This window comes from Rhinopithecus bieti, unplaced genomic scaffold, assembly GCF_001698545.2.
Source record: "Rhinopithecus bieti isolate Rb0 unplaced genomic scaffold, ASM169854v2 scaffold_3832, whole genome shotgun sequence".
Classification (NCBI taxonomy): Eukaryota; Metazoa; Chordata; class Mammalia; order Primates; family Cercopithecidae; genus Rhinopithecus; species Rhinopithecus bieti.
The window spans coordinates 1,041,334-1,050,629 of NW_016804242.1; positions in this window are offsets into that span (position 1 = coordinate 1,041,334).

Below are 9,296 nucleotides of genomic sequence, written 5' to 3' on the forward strand. Positions count from 1 at the left end.
TTATTTATTTATTTTTGGGACGGAATCTCGCTCTGTCGCCCAAACTGGAGTGCAGTGGCCAGATCTCAGCTCACTGCAAGCTCTGCCTTTTGGATTGACACCATTCTCCTGCCTCAGCCTCCCGAGTAGCTGAGACTACAGGCGCCCGCCACCTGGCCCGGCTAGTTTTTTGTATTTTTTAGTAGAGACGGGGTTTCACCGTGTTAGCCAGGATGGTCTCGATCTCCTGACCTTGTGATCCGCCTGTCTCGGCCTCCCAAAGTGCTGGGATTACAGGCTTGATCCACCGCGCCCAGCCAATCATATTTATTTTGGCTTACACTGTTAATTGATATGTAAAGTAGTTAACAATTTCTCTGTGGTTTACTTACAGTAGCAGGAAAAATATCAAATATTGGTCTTTGCCACCTTCCCTATGTGTCCTTTTACTTGGTATGGAATCCTTTAATTATTTAGTAGAGAGATTGTCACAGTTATAAGCACAGAGATATCTTTGATTTTACATTGCAGTTGTCTCAGCTACGTTATGAGGGGCTCAGCTCAAGGGACTCCAGGTCCCATTATCTGGGCAATGGAAAAGTCTGTTCTCAGTTAACCACGGTGCACTTAGGATCCTTAAGAGAAACTGTGATGTGTTCAAGGTCAAAAAGCCTTTTTTCGTCATCTTAATCAACAGTTTTATCAGAATACAACCTTGAGAGACTTATTTTGAAGGTCTTTCAGCACTTTATGAAAACCTCTTACAAAAATCTCTTTGTTATATTTTAAGTGTTTTATCTTTTTATTTTTTGGCCACTCATGTTACCAAAGTTTAGAATGTAACTTTTAAAGCTCCATTACTTCAGCTAAAAGAAGAGATAAGTTTAATTTAGAAACTTGCTCATCTTCAGTTATGGCATAATATATAATTTCTTGATTTATTTTTAAAAGAAACAGCAATTTTTTTTCTTTCTTCCTGTAGAGCATATCCTTAAAGAAAAAAATCTGTTGGCAAAATTGCCAATGTTTTGGAAAATAAAATAAGGAAGGATGAAGTACCTGTGTATTGTTTTTGTAAAGTTTTGGATTATGGAATTTTCCTGGTAAAAATCTCTTCTCCCTGACACCTGCCCACACAGGTAATTGGATGACACTTAAACGTATCAGCTTCTAAAGATTGATAAGCAAAAAATTAAAGATATCCCTGACCCTTCCTGCTTAGGAAGAAACAGCCACTCTGTCTTCTACTTTCAATACTTTATTATTTCCTGTTATAAAATGAATAAGTGCAGTGCAAATTAATCAATGAATAAATATATATTCATTTACTCAAAAAACGTTGAATAGTTTTTTGTTTTCTAAATTACTTCTTGAATCTACCAATTTTATGAATGCTCTGTCAGTGGTTTTATTTGACCTTTTATTACAAGCATCTAATAAACTATTCTTTGTATGTTGTGCCTTGTATTAGTGAGAATCTGTTGCTTATATAGAACAGAAACACTCTCAGGAATCTCCAGAGTTAATGATTTATTATCAGGATGCAAATGCGAAAGTAGTAATAAAGATAAGTCAGGCCTTGAGATCCAAAGAATAAAGCATTGTGAGAGAGCAGGAACCAAAGTATCAAAATGGGAAATCAAAGTTAGGTAGAGATGTTGGCATCAAGAGGTTGTAAATCTTTACTCTAGCACTCTGTTGTTAATGAGCTCCAGCTACTCTTCTCATCTCTGTTGCCCCAGACACCGTAGAGCACGTAGCCTTATCTTCTGTCCCAAATAACTTGCCTTATAAGTTATAGCTTAGGCATATTCATGGCTTCAGTTGCCTCAGGACTCATCAAAGCTCTAATGAAGACACAAGTAGGCCAACAATCAAGCATAATGATGCAATTTCCATCATGGAATAAGTTAGAAACAGGCATAAACATAAATACATGATGGCATAGACTCATACATTTGTCTGCCTGTGGTCGGTAGCAAAGACACCAAATAGACATTTTTACTTCACATTGACAGCCATAGAAATTAGTAGGCAACCCATCTTGGAAAGGACATTCCTTTTAGGTAGAGAAGGCAACTGAAGATGCTTTGGATGTATGACTGTAAAGTGCAGTTAGTGAACTATAAATAGTTCAGTACATTTTGGAATATTAAAAGAGGAAACAGTGTAAGTAGATAATTCTGAAAGAGTAGGCAGAAACCAGCTTCTAAAATGTTTGAGAATCTAACCTAAGGAGTTAAAATATTCCCAGGTAGGCATTTCTATAATTCAGTATTTGCCAAGCCTTTTTAAAAAAAACAATACTGTCCGGGCGCGGTGACTCACACCTGTAATCCCAGCACTTTGGGTGGCCGAGGCTGGCGGATCACGAGGTCAGGAGATCGAGACCATCCTGGCTAACACAGTGAAACCCCATCTCTACTAAAAATACAAACAAAAAATCAGCCGGGTGTGATGGCAGGTGCCTGTAGTCCCAACTACTCAGGAGACCAAGGCAGAAGAATGGTGTGAACTCGGGAGGCAGAGCTTACAGTGAGCTGAGATCGCACCACTGCACTCTAGCCTGGGCAACAGAGCCAAGACTCTGTCTCGGGGGGAAAAAAAAAAAAAAACCCAACCATTGTTTTTTTGAATCTGGAAAATTATCCTGAAATTATTTGTCATATAGCTTAAGAAAAAAAAAAGTCAGCAACAATTAATTTATTTTGAAAAATTCCATGAAAGCTTTTGATATTTTGATGACAATATTGGTGAAATTAGCTCTTTAAATTTGTAAGAAACAGCTTTGAACCAAAAACTGTACAAGTTTCTACATGGTTAACATTCCAGTTCTTTAATGTTTAGTAATACCTGTGCTGAGGAAATGCTGAGGCAGTGCTGGGGATTCCTTAAACACTATAGAGTATGATTAGTAATCTGTTTTTTTGGGACAGTCAATTAATGCATTTTGGAATAATAAGTATCATTGTTCTGTTTATATTATTAAAACAATCAGATATTTACTGAGTTTATGTTATTTCTATAAACAGATGTTTCAGTAAATAATATATTTCTCAGGAATAAATGAGGCACTGGCAGTTGTCAACATTTATGTTTAGTAGCTTTATTAAAACTAGAAAACCATAGAATGTGAAGAGAAAATGAAATATATTATGTATTAGAGCAGTGAAGGTTTTTTCCCATTTCCCATTTTTAAGGGAGCATCCCCTTTTGGGAAATTAAAGCAAAAGTGAAATTTTGTAAAAAGCAATTTTTTTTTACACTTTTAGCAACGTTTTAGAAAATACTACAATAAATACATAATAAATATCTATGTAATAAATATACCATATATATCAAGTAGAATTCAAGATTAAGAATACCTACATTCATTGTCGCTTATGGTTGTCAGTGGCTCACATGTTTCAGCTGTTAGGATCATGGCAGGAATTTCCTATTGAAGAAAATAATTTTTAAAAAATTGTGAAGGAAAAGGAAAAAAATGTAATAGAGGATCAAGAGACAAATTTTAAAATTTGACTTAGGAATAGTTCTTGTTCTTGTTTGATCATCCTGAGAGGGCTTACACTTATCAGTCTCCACAGGGCCACAAAAGTAAATGTTTCCTGTGCATTAAAAAACAAACTACCAAACTTGTTTATTCTTTTCCGAGCTCCAAAGTGACTGAGATAGGAGATGACGCTGAGCTGGCCTGTAAAGCTCGAGAGGGCAGCACTGTGAGCGGCTGAGCAGACAGGAGACAACAGATGCCTGAAGCAGTGGTGCGCTGAAGCCACAGAACTGCAGTGACGGCAAAGACAGTGCTGCATTTTCTGCCATTTCTTAATGGAGAAAGGGGGGCAGATCACTTTATTTAATACAAAAGCTCCCAGCACTTTGGGAAGCCGAAGCAGGCAGATCACCTGAGGTCAGGGGTTTGAGACCAGCCTGGCCAACATGGTGAAACCCCGTCTCTATTAAAAATGCAAAAATTAGCCAGGTGTGGTGGCAGGCGCCTGTAAGCCCAGCTACCCGGGAGGCTGAGGCAGGGAGAATTGCTTGAACCCAGGAGGCAGAGGTTGCAATGAGCTGAAATCACACCATTGCACTCCAGCCTGGGCAACAGAGCAAGATTCCATCTCAAAAAACAAAACAAAACAAAAGCTACCCTCCTCATCTATAAACCCAGAAATGGGAAAGACCTTTTTCCCCACAGTATCTTACTACTGAAACCCAGTTAAAAAACAAAACATAAATGTAGCAAAGTCTCATCCTCATAGTCCTGAACTTATCTGCAGCTGAGTTTTTACTCTATCATGCCGGGAGCAAAGATATTGGGTGGTAACATAGGCTGCAGAGAAGCTACATTTTGGAGGTCAGTGGACACTAAAGATTGCATACCATCTGTCTATATATTTAGTGTTTAAAAGCTGCTTAAAATTTCAGATATTTAATTTCTTCATATGAAAAATCTATATTTTGACGTATATTTGGGGTTTTGAAATAGTGAATTTAACTGTCTAGGAGAGTACATAGCATATAAAAACTCTCAGTAAGTGATAGCTGTCTTTATTTCAGAGTCTATAAACTAAACATTTCAGCTCATAGCCCAGATTACTCCAGCCCTATTTCTAAAAGCCAGGAAAATCTCTTCTGAAGACTTCTATTTCAGTATGTCATGAATTTTCAAGGCTCAAATGTGATATTAAATGTGAACATGTTTAATAAATGGTAGAATGTTGTATCAGCGAATCTCAGAATGATTTTCATGCCATTCTGATGAGAGATGTTAATAGATGTTTCTCAAAGAAGGTTTTGTGATTAGATAAACCAGGACACACAGAATTTAGGATATTTTAGACATTTTCATATACCACGGTAATTTCTAAATTTCCTGGTATAGGGTGGGTAGAACACATAGCATTTCCCAAATTTTTTTGTTTGTGAAACTTTCGTTTACATGAGACTTCTCCGTGATTACTCTCCACAGGAAAAGATTTTGAAGTGAAATATGTTTACAATTATTTTGTAAGTAAACTAAAAAACACAGTTCTTTCCAAGTGAGTTTCAATCATGTTTCTCCTGCTGGAAACACTTCAATCCATTAGATAGCGGAAATCAGACTTTAACATATTATTGGAAATACATTAAGCAACATAATGTTGCAAATAGAGATTCTATTATTATTTAAACATTAGTTTAAAAGCAATATGGAAATGCGATATATAATTATTAAGGCAGAGTGAAACGAATGGTTTTAAATAGGCTTGCAAAGTTCTGATGGAATTAGATTACATCGCATTGTGTCCTAGGTAAGAATGTGCTGTGCTGCAAACCACCATGGCACACATTTACCTACGTAACAAACCTGCACATCCTGCACATGTACTTCTGAACTTAAAATAAAGGTTGGGGAAAAAAGAATGTGCCTATTGATTACAGGGAAAAACAAAAAACAAAAGATGATTGAAGCATAGTCCTAAATAACAAGAAGGGAAATTTTCTTTAACCGATCATCTTTCTCATTGTCATGACAAAGGGTAACATTTTATTTTCAGCCCTTCAGTGCTTTTTTAATAATTCACCATACATATTTACCTATATCCCATTGACTGTGGGACTTAGCAGTTTACATTTGCAGTCATGTGAATATAATTATCTGTATTCCCTATTGGAGTGATGGGGGAAATTGGATCATTATATAATTTAAAAGACACCTCCCCAGGCACCCATTGTGTTCTTAGGAAGTCAGGAACCGAATTTAAGATTATTAATTTTACACACCATGTTTTATCCATTAAATTGGTATATTGGATTTAACACTTTATAGATTGTATAGACACTTATGTGTGACTCCAGAGAGCAACAGAAATGTTATTAAAGTTCTTCAAATAATTTTGATAATCAAAATCATGTATAATGGTAGTGCCAGGCCTCTAGGGGTCATTCTGATATGTTAGGCATGATAATCAGTGAAGGAAAACAGCGTCAAGACGTAAAGAAATAGGGACATTGGTCATTTCAGGATTAGAGCCTACTAAATTGGTACCAGTCAGCAGAATAGCCCAGACAGATCTATTTTTTCACACAGTCTCTCTCAATAAATAGCCTTTCCTATCCTGAAATTGATATTTTGTTTTAATGATGATCCATTCTATCAGATTTGTTATGTTACTCTTTACAATAATCACTGTATTCGCATGAAACAATAGCCTGGCAAAAGAGAAATTATGACAGCTGTAGGTGAGGGTATATATACTTGCATTAAATCCTAATTTTGTCAACATCACATACAGCCCTGAATCAAAACCAAGCCTCTAAAAATCTTCCCCAGTTGGTTTCCTTTGATATCTGACTTATCATATAGTCATACAGCTGTAACACTCTTCTCTTGGTAGCAAGGGTAGTTCATTACATATGTTTAGAAAGTTATCATCGTTATTTTGAAGATGTAGAACATAAAGTTGGGACTGGGACAAAATCAAAGGATAACAGAGGTTTCAGAGGACATCGTTTATTTTTCTTAAGATTTTAATCTTACTAAATGAGCTAACAGAACAAAACCAGGATAGAAACAGGCTGTCTGTGGGATTTAGTTGCAATGGAGCTCTGTTTGTAGTTTCTGGCAACTGGCAACTGCCATAACAGGAGAGCACAGTAACAGGCTAAGCCAGATGCCCTTCAGCATCCACATCAATTCATCAAATTGCAACAGAGAAGCAAGAGTCAAAGCTGCCAGTCTTCAGGGAATAAATCTATGAATACTCTAAGACCAATGGCCATTTAATAAACGTAGAGACACAGAAGCTGCTCTCTCTCTCTCTCTATGTGTATATATGTGTACATGTGTATATATGTGTATACATGTGTATATATGTGTATATGTGTACATATACACATATATATGTATTATTTCTTTTTTTGAGATGGAGTTTCACTTTGTCACCAGGCTGGAATGCAGTGGTGCAATCTTGGCTCATTGCAACCTCCGCCTTATGGGTTCAGGTGATTCTCCTGCATCAGCCTCCCAAGTAAGCTGGGACTGCAGGCGCATGCCACCATGCCTGGCTAATTTTTGTATTTTTAGTATAGACAGGGTTTCACCATGTTGGCCAGGTTGGTCTCGAGCTCCTGACCTCAGGTGATCCACCCTCATCGGCCTCCCAAAGTGCTGGGATTACAGGCTTGAGCCTCTGCGTGAGGCTAGAAGCAGCTATATTAAATCATTTTCATATCAATATATGAAATCTAAGCTAAACAGGAGTCTTTGAAAGAAAATTAATGTGGTAGAATGATTTCCCATAGATACAGTGTTGGAAGAACTCTCTATAATCCTGAATATCTGATAAATGTTAATTCTTCTCTAGGTACCAAGGTAATAACTTGTGAAAGTTACTTGGATTTCTACAGTTCTGGTTTACAAACATTTAAAGAAAGTCTTTGAGGCCTAAACAAAACAAACAAAGAGAAGAATTTATCGGAAAGAAACAAACCAATAGATGACTTTATTAAGTTAGCTTTATTGTGTAAGCTTGAGCATATTTTGATAAATATATAAATCTTGGGTTTATACCAACTTATATCAATGCAGACATTTTGCTATAACTATTGACTTGTTATAAATAAATTTTACTTCTGGAACTTTAGACATTTGCATCAAACATACAGGACAAACCCATATCCTCTTGCTTGCCTGGGCCATCTTTATAGCATTCTGGTATTATGGTATCCCGTTTTATTCAGTGCTAAAACTTGGGGTGGTAATGGTAGAGTAGATCGCCTCAATATTCTATACTAAGAAAGAAGGCAATCTGCCATCCTTATAGAACAAAATTAATAATCTTAAAACTTTGAACCTTTGATAGAAATAGGCCTAGGGAATGCTTAGGGGTAAGGGAAAGTGAATGAATTAGAATTTGTATCACAGTTTTGCCACAGTTAACAGGGAAATGAATGAATTGGAATTTGTAACACAGTTTTGCCACAGTTAACTTCAGGCTGCCTGCAACAGTGGAACTTCCTTCTCCTTTAGCCCTTGGCCATGTGTGGACTAAAACTCCTACTCTTGGTTTTCCTTATTGCCACTGAGAAAGGCTAGAAGTTCCCATAAAACATTGTTAAATTCCTAGGAAAACAAAATAAAACTGAACTTGAAGAATCTGAAAAAACATGAGACGTTTCATTTTACAGAGTAGAGATTTATGAGTTTACTAAGCCGGTTATTTTCAGATAACTGCATAAATGTGTTCATACCTTGACTGAGAACTGTACTGTTATTATTAACTGTCTTCTCCTGGAAAGTCAGCATATTTTGACTAAAAATATGGGAATAACATTTCAGTCATCTAAACACTTTTGCTCAAAGCAGAGAGTGGCTTACTTGGCTGCCTATCAAAAAAATTCTCAGTTTCTATTCAAATTTCCCTCAGACACATCTAATTGAGAACAATTATGTAATAGCATTGGAAATACATTGGTTAAACCACACACACACACACACACACACACACACACACACACACACACACAAGTTTACCAATTCAAGACTTAGAGTCTAATAAGAGGGGGTAAAAAGGAATTGGGCTTTCTTGTATGTATGTTATTGAAGGAGAAGTGTAATACAGTGGAAGGCAGCAGCGAGATCAGTAGATCTAATATAGGTCCACTCTCCTTCTAATATTGATAATTTGTGTTTTTGCTCTTTTTCTTTACCAGTCTACCCAGGGGTTTATCAATTTTATTGATCTTTACAGAAACTCAAATTCTAGGCTTCATTGGTCTTCTCTATTGTTTTTGTCCATTTTATTTCACTAATTTTAGCTTTTTAATTTTTTTTTAAACATAGGACAACATATTTGAATGTATTTCCATTGATCCCTGATATTTTGGTATTTGGTCCTTTCTGCAGCAATTGAAGTGCTCAACTTATATTTGCTTATCAATTACTAAAATTTTTTTATTATTATTTTTTCTGCTTGCTTCGAGTTTAATTTGCTATTCTTCATTTAATTCTTAAGGTGCCTGCTTAGTCCCTTTATTTAAAACATTTTTTGGGGGCCAGGCGTGGTAACTGATGCCTGTAATCACAGCACTTTGGGAGGCAGAGGTGGTGGATCACCTGAGGTCAGGAGTTTGAGAACAGCCTCACCAACTTGGAGAAACCCCATCTCTACTAAAAATACAAAATTAGCTGGACATGGTGGCACATGCCTTTAATCCCAGTTATTCGAGAGGCTGAGGCAGGAGAATCGCTTGAGCCTGGGAGGCAGAGGTTGCAGTGAGCCGAGATCACGCCATTGTACTCCAGCCTGGGCGACAAGAGCAATACTCTGTCT